At 42.9% G+C, this 22,462-nt stretch overlaps 8 non-coding genes across 8 annotated transcripts; all 8 read left to right on the top strand.

Moving 5' to 3' along the window:
- Positions 1–5,360: 5,360 nt before the first annotated feature.
- On the top strand, positions 5,361–5,449 carry trnay-gua (transfer RNA tyrosine (anticodon GUA)). The gene is given in 2 exon segments: positions 5,361–5,397; positions 5,414–5,449. It is a non-coding gene; the product is annotated as a tRNA-Tyr (tRNA).
- Positions 5,450–5,684: 235 nt separating this feature from the next.
- trnak-uuu (transfer RNA lysine (anticodon UUU)) lies at positions 5,685–5,757 on the top strand. The gene has a single exon. It is a non-coding gene; the product is annotated as a tRNA-Lys (tRNA).
- A 3,241-nt stretch (positions 5,758–8,998) lies between these two features.
- Positions 8,999–9,087, top strand: trnay-gua (transfer RNA tyrosine (anticodon GUA)). Its single transcript is given in 2 exon segments — positions 8,999–9,035; positions 9,052–9,087. It is a non-coding gene; the product is annotated as a tRNA-Tyr (tRNA).
- A 226-nt stretch (positions 9,088–9,313) lies between these two features.
- trnak-uuu (transfer RNA lysine (anticodon UUU)) lies at positions 9,314–9,386 on the top strand. The gene has a single exon. It is a non-coding gene; the product is annotated as a tRNA-Lys (tRNA).
- Positions 9,387–15,355: 5,969 nt separating this feature from the next.
- On the top strand, positions 15,356–15,444 carry trnay-gua (transfer RNA tyrosine (anticodon GUA)). Its single transcript is given in 2 exon segments — positions 15,356–15,392; positions 15,409–15,444. It is a non-coding gene; the product is annotated as a tRNA-Tyr (tRNA).
- Positions 15,445–15,679: 235 nt separating this feature from the next.
- trnak-uuu (transfer RNA lysine (anticodon UUU)) lies at positions 15,680–15,752 on the top strand. Its single transcript has one exon. It is a non-coding gene; the product is annotated as a tRNA-Lys (tRNA).
- A 6,267-nt stretch (positions 15,753–22,019) lies between these two features.
- On the top strand, positions 22,020–22,108 carry trnay-gua (transfer RNA tyrosine (anticodon GUA)). Its single transcript is given in 2 exon segments — positions 22,020–22,056; positions 22,073–22,108. It is a non-coding gene; the product is annotated as a tRNA-Tyr (tRNA).
- A 235-nt stretch (positions 22,109–22,343) lies between these two features.
- On the top strand, positions 22,344–22,416 carry trnak-uuu (transfer RNA lysine (anticodon UUU)). Its single transcript has one exon. It is a non-coding gene; the product is annotated as a tRNA-Lys (tRNA).
- Positions 22,417–22,462: the final 46 nt, after the last annotated feature.

The following is a 22,462-nucleotide window of genomic DNA, read 5'->3' as shown; positions in this document are numbered from 1 at the left end:
ACGTTACAAAGGGCATTACAATTGTTGAAAAACAATAGCACACGGATCAAACATGCTATCCCCGCCATTTTATTCGATTTGATTAGACGTTTCGCGACCGAAATGTTTTGTGTGCAGACTGAACGCACACCTGAGCCGAGCACGATCACAATACATATCCACAGTTAATCTAAGCAGTATCATATTGTAACCATTTCGGTCTGTTATCAACCCTTCCGGATCCAAAACCAGGAGTCAGACACCCTTTTCGGTGGACATGCTGTTGACTTCTCACAAGCACCATCTGCCTTCACAAAGGCAGCGCTAGCAGTGGAAAGAACGAAGAACTGCAGAAGAAACGCCGGGGCTATTTAGAGCCCGATTATTCAACACAGAGGGGGGAAACCAAAGCCAAATGAGACTTAGAGGAACAGGAGACATCCAACAACAGTATAAAGATGAAAAGGAATTCACCACATGTCCCTTTAATCAATTGCCTTGCAGTTCCACTGTGTAGCGTTATGTTGGGTGTATTTTGATAAGAGCATTTGGGCTCTGAGCTGAAGCACTGATCTAAAGAAGACCTCTCCACCCCCAAAGTTATCAGATTTCCTTTGCTCATCAGCTTGGAACTGGTTTGCATCAAAGTGACAGTTTTGGGGAGGATGGCACCGAGAAGAGGCCAAATAGGTTGAATCCTGCTATGAGATGTCTGGAGAAAGGGGCCTGTAGGTGATAAAAACTCTTTGAAGTGGACGAGAGCCGAAATCCCGACATAGAGCTACGAACCCGGGCCAACCGGCATTTCCAAAAGATGGCATGGATTGACATCAGTCATAAATCAAGCCCCCCTCCATTAGGACACTGGGGGCTGAAACCGAAATCCAATCTCAAGAACTCAAGAACCAATCACCTATTGATCTGACAGACTATAAGGAACAGTGCACAGTCTCTCTCTCTCTCTCTCTCTTTCTCTCTCACCTGAACCAGTAACTCGCTGCCACAGCTCAACCTGTAGCTCTGTTGCCCGAACCGGAACCAGAAACCAACCAAGTCTTTGCCGGCAACAGAAGAGTTAAACTGGGAGAAGTAGATTGAGCCGTACGAAGAATTCTATTAAAGGACTATATTAAAGAAAGAACTTTACAGACTGCGCATGCCCGCCTGTGCCCACCTGATCAGTGGAGTTTTACAGCTGGACAATTGAGTAAGTCGAATGTATATGAAAGTGTTCAGTCATTTAAATAGCTATTTGAGTCTTAAGAAACTTGACCCTTGGAACGAACAGGGCCCTGCTTTCCTCAAAGACTTTGTCTTCAAGTAACTACGGTGGAACCCTGCTTACAAAGAAGATTTTGTGCACAACCTTGGAGCCTTCAAACCAGTGGAAAATCTGTTTGGAAAAGACTCTAATTTCGCGAAACCCCAATTTCCAGGTGCATCGACTGAGTGGAAGTTCTTGGACAAAGCCGAACCGCACTGCCTTTGTTCCAAACCACACGGACCATATGCCGTGTGCTGTGATCTGAGCCCGAAGACAGAGAGGCCTCTCTGTGACGAAGTTCAGATAAGTTTAACAGTTTGGAGTTCATGATTCATGACATTTGAGAAATCAATTAGAAATGTTATTCTGTGATTCAAAACTCTAGAATGTGTAATATCATTTCGTTTTCTTAAATATAAATGTGTGTTGCATTAAACTGTTTTGTTGATAATTTTAGAAATAAAATCTGTCAACCCCGAGAAATATGTTCTCATTCCTGTTTAACTGTTTAGTCTGAAATTGACACAAGTCAATAGACGTTAGATTATTGGTGGCCCTGCCTATCCTTGATCATTGAATAATAATCAGTTAAGGGAAATTGTGGTAACAAGTAATGATAGGATCTTTCTCGGCACCTAAACGTAAATGAGACTGATATATATATAACGAGAAGTTACCTGACATAAATACTAACCTGCGTAGTTATTTAATGTCTGACTAACAATACTAACGAGAGACTCACCTTCGTCTTACTAACCGGTATTGTAGTTAATGTGTTTATAACCTTTTTTGTTTAACGATTTGTGTGTTAGAGCATCAGACTTTTAATCTGAGGGTCCAGGGTTCGAGTCCCTGTTCGGGCGCCTTGTTGACCGAGGGCCATGATGGTGAAAAGCCTGGATGGCCTTCCAGGTGACAATGAAATATGCAGTTGCGTCTAGGCAAGGTGTCTAGTCCTCTTTGCTTCTTTCGTCAAATATCCAGCCTGGGCAAGTGTTGTCTTCCAGAGGCAAGTCAAGCCAGGAACTCTGAGAGATGTTTTTGCCGTTGACGACGTGTCACTTTAGAACAGCACAACATGCATCTCTACTTGACTTGGCACAATCTGTGAGGGTTGGGCCAACACAACGTGTCCACACATTTGCAGGCGTCTTGAAATACTTGGAATGACCTGTGGCCCCATGCCATGCAGAAGTCCACAGCTATGCGTGTCAGCATGCTCTGCTCTTCATCCCCAATGTGCCACTTGTAAGAACTGTGTAAAAAGCGACAGAGAACGTGATCAGCAAAGAAACACAATTCTCCTGAGAACGACAATCATCGTGCCGATCGTAATCTCAGTGCATACCTGGATGCCCAACAAGCCAAGCCAGTGGTTCCCAAGCGTTGTAATGCCACGGCACACTTTGCTGAGACCAAAAACCTTTGCGGCGCACCAACATGAAAGAAAAAAAAAAGGATTTACTAGGTATTGTCTCACCTGAATGGCAACAGGCTGCTAAAACTATTATCACACGCACATTGCATGTTAAAGTATGTCAGTAAGGGAGTAATTAAAAGGGCAAATGTGTGAAGTGCAAGGAGTGGCCCTTAGTGGTTAGGTAAAAAAGTACACAGACAAACTAAATAATCCCTTGATACAAATCATTTATTTAGTGCAGACAGACCAAGACCAGCCACAATAAACTATTCGCAGTAAATATAAATTCACAGCAAAATAGGTTCAGTTCACAATATCCTATAACAAGCTGCACAAAGGCAGCGCTAGCAGTGGAAAGAACGAAGAACTGCAGGAGAAACGCCGGGGCTATTTAGAGCCCGATTATTCAACACAGAGGGGGAAAACCAGGGCCAAATGAGACTTAGAGGAACAGGAGACATCCAACAACAGTATAAAGATAAAAAGGAATTCACCACATGTCCCTTTAATCAATTGCCTTGCAGTTCCACTGTGTAGCGTTATGTTGGGTGTATTTTGATAAGAGCATTTGGGCTCTGAGCTGAAGCACTGATCTAAAGAAGACCTCTCCACCCCCAAAGTTATCAGATTTCCTTTGCTCATCAGCTTGGAACTGGTTTGCATCAAAGTGACAGTTTTGGGGTGGATGGCACCGAGAAGAGGCCAAATAGGTTGAATCCTGCTATGAGATGTCTGGAGAAAGGGGCCTGTAGGTCATAAAAACTCTTTGAAGTGGACGAGAGCCGAAATCCCGACATAGAGCTACGAACCCGGGCCAACCGGCACTTCCAAAAGATGGCATGGATTGACATCAGTCATAAATCAAGCCCCCCTCCATTAAGACACTGGGGGCTGAAACCGAAATCCAATCTCAAGAACTCAAGAACCAATCACCTATTGATCTGACAGACTATAAGGAACAGTGCACAGTCTCTCTCTCTCTCTCTCTCTCTCTCTCTCTCTTTCTCTCTCACCTGAACCAGTAACTCGCTGCCACAGCTCAACCTGTAGCTCTGTTGCCCGAACCGGAACCAGAAACCAACCAAGTCTTTGCCGGCAACAGAAGAGTTAAACTGGGAGAAGGAGATTGAGCCGTACGAAGAATTCTATTAAAGGACTTTATTAAATAAAGAACTTTACAGACTGCGCATGCCCGCCTGTGCCCACCTGATCAGTGGAGTTTTACAGCTGGACAATTGAGTAAGTCGAATGTATATGAAAGTGTTCAGTCATTTAAATAGCTATTTGAGTCTTAAGAAACTTGACCCTTGGAACGAACAGGGCCCTGCTTTCCTCAAAGACTTTGTCTTCAAGTAACTACGGTGGAACCCTGCTTACAAAGAAGATTTTGTGCACAACCTTGGAGCCTTCAAACCAGTGGAAAATCTGTTTGGAAAAGACTCTAATTTCGCGAAACCCCAATTTCCAGGTGCATCGACTGAGTGGAAGTTCTTGGACAAAGCCGAACCGCACTGCCTTTGTTCCAAACCACACGGACCATGTGCCGTGTGCTGTGATCTGAGCCCGAAGACAGAGAGGCCTCTCTGCGACGAAGTTCAGATAAGTTTAACAGTTTGGAGTTCATGATTCATGACATTTGAGAAATCAATTAGAAATGTTATTCTGTGATTCAAAACTCTAGAATGTGTAATATCATTTAGTTTTCTTAAATATAAATGTGTGTTGCATTAAACTGTTTTGTTGATAATTTTAGAAATAAAATCTGTCAACCCCGAGAAATATCTTCTCATTCCTGTTTAACTGTTTAGTCTGAAATTGACACAAGTCAATAGACGTTAGATTATTGGTGGCCCTGCCTATCCTTGATCATTGAATAATAATCAGTTAAGGGAAATTGTGGTAACAAGTAACGATAGGATCTTTCTCGGCACCTAAACGTAAATGAGACTGATATATATATAACGAGAAGTTACCTGACATAAATACTAACCTGCGTAGTTATTTAATGTCTGACTAACAATACTAACGAGAGACTCACCTTCGTCTTACTAACCGGTATTGTAGTTAATGTGTTTATAACCTTTTTTGTTTAACGATTTGTGTGTTATCATATGCGATCCCATGGTCTTTGATTTGGTCACGGAAGTGATTTGTCTTTGATTTGTTGATCTAGAGTTGAATTTTAATTAGCTTTTCCCTTTTGTATAATTAGTGTAGTGCTACATTTAGTCTTTGTTTTTGAATAAATTTAACAATTTATATCTTTGGAATTGGTGTCTGTGTCCAATTATTACAGAAATTGAGTTCTACAAGATTCCAGGATTCGTGATAAGGTGATACTATAAATTCACTTCTTAAATTGAAATTTATAAGTGTACCTTACGATACAACTGATAGCACTGCAACTCAGTGTAGGTGTGCGTTCAGTCCGGCAAACACAACATTTCAGTTATGAAACGCTTTCTACAGGTGATGTATAAATGTAATATTTTCACACATTTGAATAAGTTTGATTTGATACAAGATTTATGAAGTTGACCAAACAAAATGACATAATATTTTTCAGGGGATAAAAATCTCACGACACAATTGGGTAGTCCTCACGGCACACGGGTTGAAAACCACTGAGCCAAGCCACGGTGCTTCTTGGCTTTGCACGGCCACTGAGACTGCCAGGGGAAGACGGTGAGAAGCTTCCCTTCGATAGCTCAGTTGGTAGAGCGGAGGACTGTAGGTTTCAGACAGCGGGCATCCTTAGGTCGCTGGTTCAATTCCGGCTCGAAGGAAGGCGTGATTATGGCTTGACATCGGTTTTGGACGAGCTCCCAAATGTCAAGCCATTGGAATTGCATGAGGACAAGGAGAAAACACCGGAAATTCGGATTTGCTGTGTAGAACTCGCATTGCCCAAACATCTCATATGCATGTGACCCTTTTCACCCTGAGCCCAGTTTTCTAAACCGGCCAGAAAGCGGTCTGGAACAATCATGAAGCCAACACATTGTGAAGCACTTCACTGAAGCCCGGGTAGCTCAGCCGGTAGAGCATCAGACTTTTAATCTGAGGGTCCAGGGTTCGAGTCCCTGTTCGGGCGCCTTGTTGACCGAGGGCCATGATGGTGAAAAGCCTGGATGGCCTTACAGGTGACAATGAAATATGCAGTTGCGTCTAGGCAAGGTGTCTAGTCCTCTTTGCTTCTTTCGGCAAATATCCAGCCTGGGCAAGTCAAGCCAGGAACTCTGAGAGATGTTTTTGCCGTTGACGACGTGTCACTTTAGAACAGCACAACATGCATCTCTACTTGATTTGGCACAATCTGTGAGGGTTGGGCCAACACAACGTGTCCACACATTTGCAGGCGTCTTGAAATACTTGGAATGACCTGTGGCCCCATGCCATGCAGAAGTCCACAGCTATGCGTGTCAGCATGCTCTGCTCCTCATCCCCAATGTGCTACTTGTAAGAACTGTATAAAAAGCGACAGAGAACGTGATCAGCAAAGAAACACAATTCTCCTGAGAACGACAATCATCGTGCCGATCGTAATCTCAGTGCATACCTGGATGCCCAACAAGCCAAGCCAGTGGTTCCCAAGCGTTGTAATGCCACGGCACACTTTGCTGAGACCAAAAACCTTCGCGGCGCACCAACATGAAAAAAAAAAAAAGGATTTACTAGGTATTGTCTCACCTGAATGGCAACAGGCTGCTAAAGCTATTATCACACGCACATTGCATGTTAAAGTATGTCAGTAAGGGAGTAATTAAAAGGGCAAATGTGTGAAGTGCAAGGAGTGGCCCTTAGTGGTTAAGTAAAAAAGTACACAGACAAACTAAATAATCCCTTGATACATATCATTTATTTAGTGCAGACAGACCAAGACCAGCCACAATAAACTATTCGCAGTAAATATAAATTCACAGCAAAATAGGTTCAGTTCACAATATCCTATAACAAGCTGCACAAAGGCAGCGCTAGCAGTGGAAAGAACGAAGAACTGCAGGAGAAACGCCGGGGCTATTTAGAGCCCGATTATTCAACACAGAGGGGGAAAACCAAGGCCAAATGAGACTTAGAGGAACAGGAGACATCCAACAACAGTATAAAGATAAAAAGGAATTCACCACATGTCCCTTTAATCAATTGCCTTGCAGTTCCACTGTGTAGCATTATGTTGGGTGTATTTTGATAAGAGCATTTGGGCTCTGAGCTGAAGCACTGATCTAAAGAAGACCTCTCCACCCCCAAAGTTATCAGATTTCCTTTGCTCATCAGCTTGGAACTGGTTTGCATCAAAGTGACAGTTTTGGGGAGGATGGCACCGAGAAGAGGCCAAATAGGTTGAATCCTGCTATGAGATGTCTGGAGAAAGGGGCCTGTAGGTGATAAAAACTCTTTGAAGTGGACGAGAGCCGAAATCCCGACATAGAGCTACGAACCCGGGCCAACCGGCATTTCCAAAAGATGGCATGGATTGACATCAGTCATAAATCAAGCCCCCCTCCATTAGGACACTGGGGGCTGAAACCGAAATCCAATCTCAAGAACTCAAGAACCAATCACCTATTGATCTGACAGACTATAAGGAACAGTGCACAGTCTCTCTCTCTCTCTCTCTCTCTCTTTCTCTCTCTCTCTCTTTCTCTCTCACCTGAACCAGTAACTCGCTGCCACAGTTCAACCAGTAGCTCTGTTGCCCGAACCGGAACCAGAAACCAACCAAGTCTTTGCCGGCAACAGAAGAGTTAAACTGGGAGAAGGAGATTGAGCCGTACGAAGAATTCTTTTAAAGGACTTTATTAAATAAAGAACTTTACAGACTGCGCATGCCCGCCTGTGCCCACCTGATCAGTGGAGTTTTACAGCTGGACAATTGAGTAAGTCGAATGTATATGAAAGTGTTCAGTCATTTAAATAGCTATTTGAGTCTTAAGAAACTTGACCCTTGGAACGAACAGGGCCCTGCTTTCCTCAAAGACTTTGTCTTCAAGTAACTACGGTGGAACCCTGCTTACAAAGAAGATTTTGTGCACAACCTTGGAGCCTTCAAACCAGTGGAAAATCTGTTAGGAAAAGACTCTAATTTCGCGAAACCCCAACTTCCAGGTGCTTCGACTGAGTGGAAGTTCTTGGACAAAGCCGAACCGCACTGCCTTTGTTCCAAACCACACGGACCATGTGCCGTGTGCTGTGATCTGAGCCCGAAGACAGAGAGGCCTCTCTGCGACGAAGTTCAGATAAGTTTAACAGTTTGGAGTTCATGATTCATGACATTTGAGAAATCAATTAGAAATGTTATTCTGTGATTCAAAACTCTAGAATGTGTAATATCATTTAGTTTTCTTAAATATAAATGTGTGTTGCATTAAACTGTTTTGTTGATAATTTTAGAAATAAAATCTGTCAACCCCGAGAAATATCTTCTCATTCCTGTTTAACTGTTTAGTCTGAAATTGACACAAGTCAATAGACGTTAGATTATTGGTGGCCCTGCCTATCCTTGATCATTGAATAATAATCAGTTAAGGGAAATTGTGGTAACAAGTAACGATAGGATCTTTCTCGGCACCTAAACGTAAATGAGACTGATATATATATAACGAGAAGTTACCTGACATAAATACTAACCTGCGTAGTTATTTAATGTCTGACTAACAATACTAACGAGAGACTCACCTTCGTCTTACTAACCGGTATTGTAGTTAATGTGTTTATAACCTTTTTTGTTAAACGATTTGTGTGCTATCATATGCGATCCCATGGTCTTTGATTTGGTCACGGAAGTGATTTGTCTTTGATTTGTTGATCTAGAGTTGAATTTTAATTAGCTTTTCCCTTTTGTATAATTAGTGTAGTGCTACATTTAGTCTTTGTTTTTGAATAAATTTAACAATTTATATCTTTGGAATTGGTGTCTGTGTCCAATTATTACAGAAATTGAGTTCTACAAGATTCCAGGATTCGTGATAAGGTGATACTATAAATTCACTTCTTAAATTGAAATTTATAAGTGTACCTTACGATACAACTGATAGCACTGCAACTCAGTGTAGGTGTGCGTTCAGTCCGGCAAACACAACAATTCAGTTATGAAACGCTTTCTACAGGTGATGTATAAATGTAATATTTTCACACATTTGAATAAGTTTGATTTGATACAAGATTTATGAAGTTGACCAAACAAAATGACATAATATTTTTCAGGGGATAAAAATCTCACGACACAATTGGGTAGTCCTCACGGCACACGGGTTGAAAACCACTGAGCCAAGCCACGGTGCTTCTTGGCTTTGCACGGCCACTGAGACTGCCAGGGGAAGACGGTGAGAAGCTTCCCTTCGATAGCTCAGTTGGTAGAGCGGAGGACTGTAGGTTTCAGGCAGCGGGCATCCTTAGGTCGCTGGTTCAATTCCGGCTCGAAGGAAGGCGTGATTATGGTTTGACATCGGTTTTGGACGAGCTCCCAAATGTCAAGCCATTGGAATTGCATGAGGACAAGGAGAAAACACCGGAAATTCGGATTTGCTGTGGAGAACTCGCATTGCCCAAACATCTCATATGCATGTGACCCTGAGCCCAGTTTTCTAAACCGGCCAGAAAGCGGTCTGGAACAATCATGAAGCCAACACATTGTGAAGCACTTCACTGAAGCCCGGGTAGCTCAGCCGGTAGAGCATCAGACTTTTAATCTGAGGGTGCAGGGTTCGAGTCCCTGTTCGGGCGCCTTGTTGACCGAGAGCCATGATGGTGAAAAGCCTGGATGGCCTTCCAGGTGACAATGAAATATGCAGTTGCGTCTAGGCAAGGTGTCTAGTCCTCTTTGCTTCTTTCGGCAAATATCCAGCCTGGGCAAGTGTTGTCTTCCAGAGGCAAGTCAAGCCAGGAACTCTGAGAGATGTTTTTGCCGTTGACGACGTGTCACTTTAGAACAGCACAACATGCATCTCTACTTGACTTGGCACAATCTGTGAGGGTTGGGCCAACACAACGTGTCCACACATTTGCAGGCGTCTTGAAATACTTGGAATGACCTGTGGCCCCATGCCATGCAGAAGTCCACAGCTATGCCTCATCCCCAATGTGCCACTTGTAAGAACTTTGTAAAAAGCGACAGAGAACATGATCAGCAAAGAAACACAATTCTCCTGAGAACGACAATCATCGTGCCGATCGTAATCTCAGTGCATACCTGGATGCCCAACAAGCCAAGCCAGTGGTTCCCAAGCGTTGTAATGCCACGGCACACTTTGCTGAGACCAAAAACCTTCGCGGCGCACCAACATGAAAAAAAAAAAAAAGGATTTACTAGGTATTGTCTCACCTGAATGGCAACAGGCTGCTAAAACTATTATCACACGCACATTGCATGTTAAAGTATGTCAGTAAGGGAGTAATTAAAAGGGCAAATGTGTGAAGTGCAAGGAGTGGCCCTTAGTGGTTAGGTAAAAAAGTACACAGACAAACTAAATAATCCCTTGATACAAATCATTTATTTAGTGCAGACAGACCAAGACCAGCCACAATAAACTATTCGCAGTAAATATAAATTCACAGCAAAATAGGTTCAGTTCACAATATCCTATAACAAGCTGCACAAAGGCATCGCTAGCAGTGGAAAGAACGAAGAACTGCAGGAGAAACGCCGGGGCTATTTAGAGCCCGATTATTCAACACAGAGGGGGAAAACCAAGGCCAAATGAGACTTAGAGGAAGAGGAGACATCCAACAACAGTATAGAGATAAAAAGGAATTCACCACATGTCCCTTTAATCAATTGCCTTGCAGTTCCACTGTGTAGCGTTATGTTGGGTGTATTTTGATAAGAGCATTTGGGCTCTGAGCTGAAGCACTGATCTAAAGAAGACCTCTCCACCCCCAAAGTTATCAGATTTCCTTTGCTCATCAGCTTGGAACTGGTTTGCATCAAAGTGACAGTTTTGGGGAGGATGGCACCGAGAAGAGGCCAAATAGGTTGAATCCTGCTATGAGATGTCTGGAGAAAGGGGCCTGTAGGTGATAAAAACACTTTGAAGTGGACGAGAGCCGAAATCCCGACATAGAGCTACGAACCCGGGCCAACCGGCATTTCCAAAAGATGGCATGGATTGACATCAGTCATAAATCAAGCCCCCCCCCATTAGGACACTGGGGGCTGAAACCGAAATCCAATCTCAAGAACTCAAGAACCAATCACCTAATGATCTGACAGACTATAAGGAACAGTGCACAGTCTCTCTCTCTCTCTCTCTCTCTCTTTCTCTCTCTCTCTCTTTCTCTCTCACCTGAACCAGTAACTCGCTGCCACAGCTCAACCTGTAGCTCTGTTGCCCGAACCGGAACCAGAAACCAACCAAGTCTTTGCCGGCAACAGAAGAGTTAAACTGGGAGAAGGAGATTGAGCCGTACGAAGAATTCTTTTAAAGGACTTTATTAAATAAAGAACTTTACAGACTGCGCATGCCCGCCTGTGCCCACCTGATCAGTGGAGTTTTACAGCTGGACAATTGAGTAAGTCGAATGTATATGAAAGTGTTCAGTCATTTAAATAGCTATTTGAGTCTTAAGAAACTTGACCCTTGGAACGAACAGGGCCCTGCTTTCCTCAAAGACTTTGTCTTCAAGTAACTACGGTGGAACCCTGCTTACAAAGAAGATTTTGTGCACAACCTTGGAGCCTTCAAACCAGTGGAAAATCTGTTTGGAAAAGACTCTAATTTCGCGAAACCCCAACTTCCATCTGCATCGACTGAGTGGAAGTTCTTGGACAAAGCCGAACCGCACTGCCTTTGTTCCAAACCACACGGACCATGTGCCGTGTGCTGTGATCTGAGCCCGAAGACAGAGAGGCCTCTCTGCGACGAAGTTCAGATAAGTTTAACAGTTTGGAGTTCATGATTCATGACATTTGAGAAATCAATTAGAAATGTTATTCTGTGATTCATAACTCTAGAATGTGTAATATCATTTAGTTTTCTTAAATATAAATGTGTGTTGCATTAAACTGTTTTGTTGATAATTTTAGAAATAAAATCTGTCAACCCCGAGAAATATCTTCTCATTCCTGTTTAACTGTTTAGTCTGAAATTGACACAAGTCAATAGACGTTAGATTATTGGTGGCCCTGCCTATCCTTGATCATTGAATAATAATCAGTTAAGGGAAATTGTGGTAACAAGTAACGATAGGATCTTTCTCGGCACCTAAACGTAAATGAGACTGATATATATATAACGAGAAGTTACCTGACATAAATACTAACCTGCGTAGTTATTTAATGTCTGACTAACAATACTAACGAGAGACTCACCTTCGTCTTACTAACCGGTATTGTAGTTAATGTGTTTAAAACCTTTTTTGTTTAACGATTTGTGTGTTAGAGCATCAGACTTTTAATCTGAGGGTCCAGGGTTCGAGTCCCTGTTCGGGCGCCTTGTTGACCGAGGGCCATGATGGTGAAAAGCCTGGATGGCCTTCCAGGTGACAATGAAATATGCAGTTGCGTCTAGGCAAGGTGTCTAGTCCTCTTTGCTTCTTTCGGCAAATATCCAGCCTGGGCAAGTGTTGTCTTCCAGAGGCAAGTCAAGCCAGGAACTCTGAGAGATGTTTTTGCCGTTGACGACGTGTCACTTTAGAACAGCACAACATGCATCTCTACTTGACTTGGCACAATCTGTGAGGGTTGGGCCAACACAACGTGTCCACACATTTGCAGGCGTCTTGAAATACTTGGAATGACCTGTGGCCCCATGCCATGCAGAAGTCCACAGCTATGCGTGTCAGCATGCTCTGCTCTTCATCCCCAATGTGCCACTTGTAAGAACTGTGTAAAAAGCGACAGAGAACGTGATCAGCAAAGAAACACAATTCTCCTGAGAACGACAATCATCGTGCCGATCGTAATCTCAGTGCATACCTGGATGCCCAACAAGCCAAGCCAGTGGTTCCCAAGCGTTGTAATGCCACGGCACACTTTGCTGAGACCAAAAACCTTCGCGGCGCACCAACATGAAAAAAAAAAAAAAGGATTTACTAGGTATTGTCTCACCTGAATGGCAACAGGCTGCTAAAACTATTATCACACGCACATTGCATGTTAAAGTATGTCAGTAAGGGAGTAATTAAAAGGGCAAATGTGTGAAGTGCAAGGAGTGGCCCTTAGTGGTTAGGTAAAAAAGTACACAGACAAACTAAATAATCCCTTGATACAAATCATTTATTTAGTGCAGACAGACCAAGACCAGCCACAATAAACTATTCGCAGTACATATAAATTCACAGCAAAATAGGTTCAGTTCACAATATCCTATAACAAGCTGCACAAAGGCAGCGCTAGCAGTGGAAAGAACGAAGAACTGCAGGAGAAACGCCGGGGCTATTTAGAGCCCGATTATTCAACACAGAGGGGGAAAACCAAGGCCAAATGAGACTTAGAGGAACAGGAGACATCCAACAACAGTATAAAGATAAAAAGGAATTCACCACATGTCCCTTTAATCAATTGCCTTGCAGTTCCACTGTGTAGCGTTATGTTGGGTGTATTTTGATAAGAGCATTTGGGCTCTGAGCTGAAGCACTGATCTAAAGAAGACCTCTCCACCCCCAAAGTTATCAGATTTCCTTTGCTCATCAGCTTGGAACTGGTTTGCATCAAAGTGACAGTTTTGGGGAGGATGGCACCGAGAAGAGGCCAAATAGGTTGAATCCTGCTATGAGATGTCTGGAGAAAGGGGCCTGTAGGTGATAAAAACTCTTTGAAGTGGACGAGAGCCGAAATCCCGACATAGAGCTACGAACCCGGGCCAACCGGCATTTCCAAAAGATGGCATGGATTGACATCAGTCATAAATCAAGCCCCCCTCCATTAGGACACTGGGGGCTGAAACCGAAATCCAATCTCAAGAACTCAAGAACCAATCACCTATTGATCTGACAGACTATAAGGAACAGTGCACAGTCTCTCTCTCTCTCTCTCTCTCTCTCTTTCTCTCTCTCTCTCTTTCTCTCTCACCTGAACCAGTAACTCGCTGCCACAGCTCAACCTGTAGCTCTGTTGCCCGAACCGGAACCAGAAACCAACCAAGTCTTTGCCGGCAACAGAAGAGTTAAACTGGGAGAAGGAGATTGAGCCGTACGAAGAATTCTTTTAAAGGACTTTATTAAATAAAGAACTTTACAGACTGCGCATGCCCGCCTGTGCCCACCTGATCAGTGGAGTTTTACAGCTGGACAATTGAGTAAGTCGAATGTATATGAAAGTGTTCAGTCATTTAAATAGCTATTTGAGTCTTAAGAAACTTGACCCTTGGAACGAACAGGGCCCTGCTTTCCTCAAAGACTTTGTCTTCAAGTAACTACGGTGGAACCCTGCTTATAAAGAAGATTTTGTGCACAACCTTGGAGCCTTCAAACCAGTGGAAAATCTGTTTGGAAAAGACTCTAATTTCGCGAAACCCCAACTTCCAGCTGCATCGACTGAGTGGAAGTTCTTGGACAAAGCCGAACCGCACTGCCTTTGTTCCAAACCACACGGACCATGTGCCGTGTGCTGTGATCTGAGCCCGAAGACAGAGAGGCCTCTCTGCGACGAAGTTCAGATAAGTTTAACAGTTTGGAGTTCATGATTCATGACATTTGAGAAATCAATTAGAAATGTTATTCTGTGATTCATAACTCTAGAATGTGTAATATCATTTAGTTTTCTTAAATATAAATGTGTGTTGCATTAAACTGTTTTGTTGATAATTTTAGAAATAAAATCTGTCAACCCCGAGAAATATGTTCTCATTCCTGTTTAACTGTTTAGTATGAAATTGACACAAGTCAATAGACGTTAGATTATTGGTGGCCCTGCCTATCCTTGATCATTGAATAATAATCAGTTAAGGGAAATTGTGGTAACAAGTAACGATAGGATCTTTCTCGGCACCTAAACGTAAATGAGACTGATATATATATAACGAGAAGTTACCTGACATAAATACTAACCTGCGTAGTTATTTAATGTCTGACTAACAATACTAACGAGAGACTCACCTTCGTCTTACTAACCGGTATTGTAGTTAATGTGTTTATAACCTTTTTTGTTTAACGATTTGTGTGTTATCATATGCGATCCCATGGTCTTTGATTTGGTCACGGAAGTGATTTGTCTTTGATTTGTTGATCTAGAGTTGAATTTTAATTAGCTTTTCCCTTTTGTATAATTAGTGTAGTGCTACATTTAGTCTTTGTTTTTGAATAAATTTAACAATTTATATCTTTGGAATTGGTGTCTGTGTCCAATTATTACAGAAATTGAGTTCTACAAGATTCCAGGATTCGTGATAAGGTGATACTATAAATTCACTTCTTAAATTGAAATTTATAAGTGTACCTTACGATACAACTGATAGCACTGCAACTCAGTGTAGGTGTGCGTTCAGTCCGGCAAACACAACATTTCAGTTATGAAACGCTTTCTACAGGTGATGTATAAATGTAATATTTTCACACATTTGAATAAGTTTGATTTGATACAAGATTTATGAAGTTGACCAAACAAAATGACATAATATTTTTCAGGGGATAAAAATCTCACGACACAATTGGGTAGTCCTCACGGCACACGGGTTGAAAACCACTGAGCCAAGCCACGGTGCTTCTTGGCTTTGCACGGCCACTGAGACTGCCAGGGGAAGACGGTGAGAATCTTCGCTTCGATAGCTCAGTTGGTAGAGCGGAGGACTGTAGGTTTCAGACAGCGGGCATCCTTAGGTCGCTGGTTCAATTCCGGCTCGAAGGAAGGCGTGATTATGGTTTGACATCGGTTTTGGACGAGCTCCCAAATGTCAAGCCATTGGAATTGCATGAGGACAAGGAGAAAACACCGGAAATTCGGATTTGCTGTGGAGAACTCGCATTGCCCAAACATCTCATATGCATGTGGCCCTTTTCACCCTGAGCCCAGTTTTCTAAACCGGCCAGAAAGCGGTCTGGAACAATCATGAAGCCAACACATTGTGAAGCACTTCACTGAAGCCCGGGTAGCTCAGCCGGTAGAGCATCAGACTTTTAATCTGAGGGTCCAGGGTTCGAGTCCCTGTTCGGGTGCCTTGTTGACCGAGGGCCATGATGGTGAAAAGCCTGGATGGCCTTCCAGGTGACAATGAAATATGCAGTTGCGTCTAGGCAAGGTGTCTAGTCCTCTTTGCTTCTTTCGGCAAATATCCAGCCTGGGCAAGTGTTGTCTTCCAGAGGCAAGTCAAGTCAGGAACTCTGAGAGATGTTTTTGCCGTTGATGACGTGTCACTTTAGAACAGCACAACATGCATCTCTACTTGACTTGGCACAATCTGTGAGGGTTGGGCCAACACAACGTGTCCACACATTTGCAGGCGTCTTGAAATACTTGGAATGACCTGTGGCCCCATGCCATGCAGAAGTCCACAGCTATGCGTGTCAGCATGCTCTGCTCCTCATCCCCAATGTGCCACTTGTAAGAACTTTGTAAAAAGCGACAGAGAACATGATCAGCAAAGAAACACAATTCTCCTGAGAACGACAATCATCGTGCCGATCGTAATCTCAGTGCATACCTGGATGCCCAACAAGCCAAGCCAGTGGTTCCCAAGCGTTGTAATGCCACGGCACACTTTGCTGAGACCAAAAACCTTCGCGGCGCACCAACATGAAAAAAAAAAAAAAGGATTTACTAGGTATTGTCTCACCTGAATGGCAACAGGCTGCTAAAACTATTATCACACGCACATTGCATGTTAAAGTATGTCAGTAAGGGAGTAATTAAAAGGGCAAATGTGTGAAGTGCAAGGAGTGGCCCTTAGTGGTTAGGTAAAAAAGTACACAGACAAACTAAATAATCCCTTGATACAAATCATTTATTTAGTGCAGACAGACCAAGACCAGCCACAATAAACTATTCGCAGTAAATATAAATTCACAGCAAAATAGGTTCAGTTCACAATATCCTATAACAAGCTGTATTTAACGAAGTAGTTAAACGTTACAAAGGGCATTACAATTGTTGAAAAACAATAGCACACGGATCAAACATGCTATCCCCGCCATTTTATTCGATTTGATTAGACGTTTCGCGACCGAAATGTTTTGTGTGCAGACTGAACGCACACCTGAGCCGAGCACGATCACAATACATATCCACAGTTAATCTAAGCAGTATCATATTGTAACCATTTCGGTCTGTTATCAACCCTTCCGGATCCAAAACCAGGAGTCAGACACCCTTTTCGGTGGACATGCTGTTGACTTCTCACAAGCACCATCTGCCTTCACAAAGGCAGCGCTAGCAGTGGAAAGAACGAAGAACTGCAGAAGAAACGCCGGGGCTATTTAGAGCCCGATTATTCAACACAGAGGGGGGAAACCAAAGCCAAATGAGACTTAGAGGAACAGGAGACATCCAACAACAGTATAAAGATGAAAAGGAATTCACCACATGTCCCTTTAATCAATTGCCTTGCAGTTCCACTGTGTAGCGTTATGTTGGGTGTATTTTGATAAGAGCATTTGGGCTCTGAGCTGAAGCACTGATCTAAAGAAGACCTCTCCACCCCCAAAGTTATCAGATTTCCTTTGCTCATCAGCTTGGAACTGGTTTGCATCAAAGTGACAGTTTTGGGGAGGATGGCACCGAGAAGAGGCCAAATAGGTTGAATCCTGCTATGAGATGTCTGGAGAAAGGGGCCTGTAGGTGATAAAAACTCTTTGAAGTGGACGAGAGCCGAAATCCCGACATAGAGCTACGAACCCGGGCCAACCGGCATTTCCAAAAGATGGCATGGATTGACATCAGTCATAAATCAAGCCCCCCTCCATTAGGACACTGGGGGCTGAAACCGAAATCCAATCTCAAGAACTCAAGAACCAATCACCTATTGATCTGACAGACTATAAGGAACAGTGCACAGTCTCTCTCTCTCTCTCTCTCTTTCTCTCTCACCTGAACCAGTAACTCGCTGCCACAGCTCAACCTGTAGCTCTGTTGCCCGAACCGGAACCAGAAACCAACCAAGTCTTTGCCGGCAACAGAAGAGTTAAACTGGGAGAAGTAGATTGAGCCGTACGAAGAATTCTATTAAAGGACTATATTAAAGAAAGAACTTTACAGACTGCGCATGCCCGCCTGTGCCCACCTGATCAGTGGAGTTTTACAGCTGGACAATTGAGTAAGTCGAATGTATATGAAAGTGTTCAGTCATTTAAATAGCTATTTGAGTCTTAAGAAACTTGACCCTTGGAACGAACAGGGCCCTGCTTTCCTCAAAGACTTTGTCTTCAAGTAACTACGGTGGAACCCTGCTTACAAAGAAGATTTTGTGCACAACCTTGGAGCCTTCAAACCAGTGGAAAATCTGTTTGGAAAAGACTCTAATTTCGCGAAACCCCAATTTCCAGGTGCATCGACTGAGTGGAAGTTCTTGGACAAAGCCGAACCGCACTGCCTTTGTTCCAAACCACACGGACCATATGCCGTGTGCTGTGATCTGAGCCCGAAGACAGAGAGGCCTCTCTGTGACGAAGTTCAGATAAGTTTAACAGTTTGGAGTTCATGATTCATGACATTTGAGAAATCAATTAGAAATGTTATTCTGTGATTCAAAACTCTAGAATGTGTAATATCATTTCGTTTTCTTAAATATAAATGTGTGTTGCATTAAACTGTTTTGTTGATAATTTTAGAAATAAAATCTGTCAACCCCGAGAAATATGTTCTCATTCCTGTTTAACTGTTTAGTCTGAAATTGACACAAGTCAATAGACGTTAGATTATTGGTGGCCCTGCCTATCCTTGATCATTGAATAATAATCAGTTAAGGGAAATTGTGGTAACAAGTAATGATAGGATCTTTCTCGGCACCTAAACGTAAATGAGACTGATATATATATAACGAGAAGTTACCTGACATAAATACTAACCTGCGTAGTTATTTAATGTCTGACTAACAATACTAACGAGAGACTCACCTTCGTCTTACTAACCGGTATTGTAGTTAATGTGTTTATAACCTTTTTTGTTTAACGATTTGTGTGTTAGAGCATCAGACTTTTAATCTGAGGGTCCAGGGTTCGAGTCCCTGTTCGGGCGCCTTGTTGACCGAGGGCCATGATGGTGAAAAGCCTGGATGGCCTTCCAGGTGACAATGAAATATGCAGTTGCGTCTAGGCAAGGTGTCTAGTCCTCTTTGCTTCTTTCGTCAAATATCCAGCCTGGGCAAGTGTTGTCTTCCAGAGGCAAGTCAAGCCAGGAACTCTGAGAGATGTTTTTGCCGTTGACGACGTGTCACTTTAGAACAGCACAACATGCATCTCTACTTGACTTGGCACAATCTGTGAGGGTTGGGCCAACACAACGTGTCCACACATTTGCAGGCGTCTTGAAATACTTGGAATGACCTGTGGCCCCATGCCATGCAGAAGTCCACAGCTATGCGTGTCAGCATGCTCTGCTCTTCATCCCCAATGTGCCACTTGTAAGAACTGTGTAAAAAGCGACAGAGAACGTGATCAGCAAAGAAACACAATTCTCCTGAGAACGACAATCATCGTGCCGATCGTAATCTCAGTGCATACCTGGATGCCCAACAAGCCAAGCCAGTGGTTCCCAAGCGTTGTAATGCCACGGCACACTTTGCTGAGACCAAAAACCTTTGCGGCGCACCAACATGAAAAAAAAAAAAAAGGATTTACTAGGTATTGTCTCACCTGAATGGCAACAGGCTGCTAAAACTATTATCACACGCACATTGCATGTTAAAGTATGTCAGTAAGGGAGTAATTAAAAGGGCAAATGTGTGAAGTGCAAGGAGTGGCCCTTAGTGGTTAAGTAAAAAAGTACACAGACAAACTAAATAATCCCTTGATACATATCATTTATTTAGTGCAGACAGACCAAGACCAGCCACAATAAACTATTCGCAGTAAATATAAATTCACAGCAAAATAGGTTCAGTTCACAATATCCTATAACAAGCTGCACAAAGGCAGCGCTAGCAGTGGAAAGAACGAAGAACTGCAGGAGAAACGCCGGGGCTATTTAGAGCCCGATTATTCAACACAGAGGGGGAAAACCAGGGCCAAATGAGACTTAGAGGAACAGGAGACATCCAACAACAGTATAAAGATAAAAAGGAATTCACCACATGTCCCTTTAATCAATTGCCTTGCAGTTCCACTGTGTAGCGTTATGTTGGGTGTATTTTGATAAGAGCATTTGGGCTCTGAGCTGAAGCACTGATCTAAAGAAGACCTCTCCACCCCCAAAGTTATCAGATTTCCTTTGCTCATCAGCTTGGAACTGGTTTGCATCAAAGTGACAGTTTTGGGGTGGATGGCACCGAGAAGAGGCCAAATAGGTTGAATCCTGCTATGAGATGTCTGGAGAAAGGGGCCTGTAGGTCATAAAAACTCTTTGAAGTGGACGAGAGCCGAAATCCCGACATAGAGCTACGAACCCGGGCCAACCGGCACTTCCAAAAGATGGCATGGATTGACATCAGTCATAAATCAAGCCCCCCTCCATTAAGACACTGGGGGCTGAAACCGAAATCCAATCTCAAGAACTCAAGAACCAATCACCTATTGATCTGACAGACTATAAGGAACAGTGCACAGTCTCTCTCTCTCTCTCTCTCTCTCTCTCTCTCTTTCTCTCTCACCTGAACCAGTAACTCGCTGCCACAGCTCAACCTGTAGCTCTGTTGCCCGAACCGGAACCAGAAACCAACCAAGTCTTTGCCGGCAACAGAAGAGTTAAACTGGGAGAAGGAGATTGAGCCGTACGAAGAATTCTATTAAAGGACTTTATTAAATAAAGAACTTTACAGACTGCGCATGCCCGCCTGTGCCCACCTGATCAGTGGAGTTTTACAGCTGGACAATTGAGTAAGTCGAATGTATATGAAAGTGTTCAGTCATTTAAATAGCTATTTGAGTCTTAAGAAACTTGACCCTTGGAACGAACAGGGCCCTGCTTTCCTCAAAGACTTTGTCTTCAAGTAACTACGGTGGAACCCTGCTTACAAAGAAGATTTTGTGCACAACCTTGGAGCCTTCAAACCAGTGGAAAATCTGTTTGGAAAAGACTCTAATTTCGCGAAACCCCAATTTCCAGGTGCATCGACTGAGTGGAAGTTCTTGGACAAAGCCGAACCGCACTGCCTTTGTTCCAAACCACACGGACCATGTGCCGTGTGCTGTGATCTGAGCCCGAAGACAGAGAGGCCTCTCTGCGACGAAGTTCAGATAAGTTTAACAGTTTGGAGTTCATGATTCATGACATTTGAGAAATCAATTAGAAATGTTATTCTGTGATTCAAAACTCTAGAATGTGTAATATCATTTAGTTTTCTTAAATATAAATGTGTGTTGCATTAAACTGTTTTGTTGATAATTTTAGAAATAAAATCTGTCAACCCCGAGAAATATCTTCTCATTCCTGTTTAACTGTTTAGTCTGAAATTGACACAAGTCAATAGACGTTAGATTATTGGTGGCCCTGCCTATCCTTGATCATTGAATAATAATCAGTTAAGGGAAATTGTGGTAACAAGTAACGATAGGATCTTTCTCGGCACCTAAACGTAAATGAGACTGATATATATATAACGAGAAGTTACCTGACATAAATACTAACCTGCGTAGTTATTTAATGTCTGACTAACAATACTAACGAGAGACTCACCTTCGTCTTACTAACCGGTATTGTAGTTAATGTGTTTATAACCTTTTTTGTTTAACGATTTGTGTGTTATCATATGCGATCCCATGGTCTTTGATTTGGTCACGGAAGTGATTTGTCTTTGATTTGTTGATCTAGAGTTGAATTTTAATTAGCTTTTCCCTTTTGTATAATTAGTGTAGTGCTACATTTAGTCTTTGTTTTTGAATAAATTTAACAATTTATATCTTTGGAATTGGTGTCTGTGTCCAATTATTACAGAAATTGAGTTCTACAAGATTCCAGGATTCGTGATAAGGTGATACTATAAATTCACTTCTTAAATTGAAATTTATAAGTGTACCTTACGATACAACTGATAGCACTGCAACTCAGTGTAGGTGTGCGTTCAGTCCGGCAAACACAACATTTCAGTTATGAAACGCTTTCTACAGGTGATGTATAAATGTAATATTTTCACACATTTGAATAAGTTTGATTTGATACAAGATTTATGAAGTTGACCAAACAAAATGACATAATATTTTTCAGGGGATAAAAATCTCACGACACAATTGGGTAGTCCTCACGGCACACGGGTTGAAAACCACTGAGCCAAGCCACGGTGCTTCTTGGCTTTGCACGGCCACTGAGACTGCCAGGGGAAGACGGTGAGAATCTTCGCTTCGATAGCTCAGTTGGTAGAGCGGAGGACTGTAGGTTTCAGACAGCGGGCATCCTTAGGTCGCTGGTTCAATTCCGGCTCGAAGGAAGGCGTGATTATGGCTTGACATCGGTTTTGGACGAGCTCCCAAATGTCAAGCCATTGGAATTGCATGAGGACAAGGAGAAAACACCGGAAATTCGGATTTGCTGTGTAGAACTCGCATTGCCCAAACATCTCATATGCATGTGACCCTTTTCACCCTGAGCCCAGTTTTCTAAACCGGCCAGAAAGCGGTCTGGAACAATCATGAAGCCAACACATTGTGAAGCACTTCACTGAAGCCCGGGTAGCTCAGCCGGTAGAGCATCAGACTTTTAATCTGAGGGTCCAGGGTTCGAGTCCCTGTTCGGGCGCCTTGTTGACCGAGGGCCATGATGGTGAAAAGCCTGGATGGCCTTA

Source organism: Amia ocellicauda, unplaced genomic scaffold (assembly GCF_036373705.1).
Source record: "Amia ocellicauda isolate fAmiCal2 unplaced genomic scaffold, fAmiCal2.hap1 HAP1_SCAFFOLD_113, whole genome shotgun sequence".
Classification (NCBI taxonomy): domain Eukaryota; kingdom Metazoa; phylum Chordata; class Actinopteri; order Amiiformes; family Amiidae; genus Amia; species Amia ocellicauda.
Note: the sequence above shows the minus strand (reverse complement) of the source record. Positions and strands in the feature narration are given on the sequence as shown.